Here is a 2,989-nt window from a genome sequence, read left to right as displayed (position 1 = left end):
TTCCAGCATATTTAGGTGTAGCTTATAGTTAAGTATTAACAGAGATAAGGTGTCTTAGGAAATGTTGAATATTAAGCTCATGCTGACATCAGTGAAAGGAACACATCTGCTCCTTACTGTTCCTACTTAAGTGAAATCTTAAAATCTCCTAGTTTTTTGAACCTGGCTGCCTTTAAGTGAAGATGTTATGTCACATCTCCCAAGCTCTGCAGAAAAGACAGGGCTAAGGCCACCTGTGATTAGGCAGAATATGAACACAGGTCACTGTGACCAAGTGGCTTTACCAGGGATTGGATATAGGGAAGAAATTTTTACAGTGAGGGTGGGGAGGCCCTGGCACAGGCTGCCCAGAGAAGTTGTGGCTGCCCCATCCCTGGAAGTGTCCAAGGCCAGGTTGGACGGGGCTTGGAGCAACCTGGGCTAGTGGAAGGTGTCCCTGCCCATGGCAGGGGGTTGGAATGAGATGATCTTGAAGTCCCTTCCACCCCAAACCCTTCTGTGATCTCATTTCTATGAGAGTGACCCCAAAACCTGTGATATTCTGGATGTTGTGATGTTTTCCTTCCACTTTCTGAAGTTTCTTTCCTGTTCCACAACACAACACACACCTTAATAGTGGGAAGAGAGGAGTTGTTGACTTTTCAGCTCACAAGTCACCATGGCCCTGGGTCCCAGCTGAGTCTTTGCTTCCCTTTTAATTCTGCTCCCGGTTGACACACCAGAGCAAGAAGCAGATGGAAAGTGCCCCCCTCTTGGTCCCCAGGACTCAAACAGCCAGCCTACTTGTCTCAGCCCATACAATAGACTCCAGCTTGTCCTCCTTGTCCTCATTGCCTGCAAATTCACCTCCAAATTCCAATTCTGCTGCTTCTAGTAAATGAGTTCTCCTGCCTTATTGCTGTGTCACTCTGTGTTTGGAGGTTTCTCCACTAACCTTTCTTTTCTTTAAAATGTAGATATCTTGCTGCTACTTTTAAGGCTCTCCATGGTTTATCCTTCCCTTTTATTCAGCTGTAGTACAAGGTTAGCTTTGACTTTTACACAAGGCACTTTAAAGCTTCCTCAGGTGTTGTCTCTTATCAGTGGAAACTCCCAATTAATTTCCAAAAATTCTTGCTGTATCCCTTTTTCAGCTCCTCTGACTTCACCTTCCTCAGCATGGATAAAATAACCTATTTAGCTGATTATGGCAAGACAATGACAGTTACATTCCCTGTGAAATGAGGATTGCTACCCCAGATTTTACTGCTCTTGCTTGTTTTGCTTCAGGGACTTCGTAGCAGCTCCTGTGCAATTTTCTCTGTGTGCAGGAGACCACGTGTGCAAATGTTGGGCTCCATCAGAGAATTTGTTTACAATTCCTTCAAAGTAACAGCTCCCAGACATCCCTGATCCTGCGAGGGGGTGTGGGGACAGTTTGTGTCTGAAGTTGTGCCGTCAAAGTGAGTCTCTCACAATTAGAATGCCCCGTGTGGAGGCTGAGAGCAGAGTATTTGATATTGTCTCTCATAATAAAGGTGACTTTCAGATACAGTGCTCACTCCCACACCAGCCAGAATTCCTGTGTTCTCTCTTAGATTTTTTTTTTTTTAATGAGTGTGTTCGGTATTTTTATTTTGAACCTTTTCACCAAAATTAATTTTTTTAAAAAAAATTATGGGAAGCTGAAGTGTAATCCTGCTTGTTTTGACAACTGGGGGAGCTTCACAAGTGCAGTAAATTTAAGGCAAGAACTATTAAAATATTGTAAAATCACGAAAACTCAGAAATATTTGGTGAAACTCTAGTGAAACAGGCAAGCTTGCAAGGGTGATAAAATCAACTATAATCAGTTCTATTTATAATGAAAATATACAATATATAAAATTGTTATTTTTTTAGGATGAGCTTGACCTCTTTAAACTTCAGCAACAGAGTATTTTGGGGGGGTCAGGTACTCTAGGCAACAAATCCTTCTAGTATATACTTACATAGAAAGGCTTGGTTTTGTAGAAGCTTTGTAGAAGCACTTAGAAAACCAGTTGCATTTGGAGTGCACATAAAATCCTTTAACAGGCTAAGGAATTAATAAATATTGATATTTGTGTTTGTGATTTACGAGAGTTCCACGGGAGATGAGACAAGTTTGGGGTTTCTTGGGAACTAGAGCACATGGGTGCAAACTAAGGAAGGCCTTAATGTCCCCAGTGTTGGATAATCCTTATTGTGAAGGACTCACAGGTTAGGGGTGTAGGAGCTGTTTGTTGTGTGTGCAGGCAGTGCAGCCTGTGGGAAGGAGTGAGGAGTCAGGAATATCTGATTGGTGTCAGGAGCAATTGGCAGCTTGGCTGGCAGAGCAAGTGAGCGTTGCCTTGAGCACTGCTCAGTCCTCCCAGCTCTGGAATGCTGGATGTGTCCAGTTGACTTTGGAGGACTCGTGTCTGCAGAGAAAAATGATCCTTGCTCCCCTGAGAGAAAACTAAAGCACTGCAGAGACACTCCTGCCATGATTCAGGTCTCTAAACTCATGGACCCAGCCTGCATTTATGGATCCAGCAGTGAAATATGTTTGGCAGACTGGGTTGGATGGATGAGAAGAGGAATGAGCATCAGGCAGTGTAAGGGACACCAGTGTAGGAATATCTTAGGCAATAAAGTAGCTTGATTTGACACAAGTTTCAAAGATCTGCATTGGGATACAAACTTCCATCCCACTGTCCCTGGATTTCCCTTGATTCACAGTGTCCAGGCAGCTGCCAAGTTCTTTAAGAGAGTTAACTTCTTCCAAGTGTTTCAGGAATTGCAGTACAGATCTCTTAGTCAGCAGTCTGGAAGGTGTGAATGCCAGTTGCCATTTGCTGCTTCTTATTCTCTTGTTGTCGAGAAATTATGTACTCAGAAATATTGACTGGGAAGACCGTGAGGAAAACTGTGTGGTTTGTGGGTGTATGTTGTGTGTAAGAGATGGTTAAAGCCAGATTAAGATGATCAAGGCTTAAAGGCAAAAAGA

The sequence above is a fragment of the Pipra filicauda genome, unplaced genomic scaffold, assembly GCF_003945595.2.
Source record: "Pipra filicauda isolate LSUMZ 115617 unplaced genomic scaffold, ASM394559v2 scaffold713_size136685_pilon, whole genome shotgun sequence".
Taxonomy (NCBI): Eukaryota; Metazoa; Chordata; class Aves; order Passeriformes; family Pipridae; genus Pipra; species Pipra filicauda.
This window is presented reverse-complemented; position numbering follows the sequence as displayed.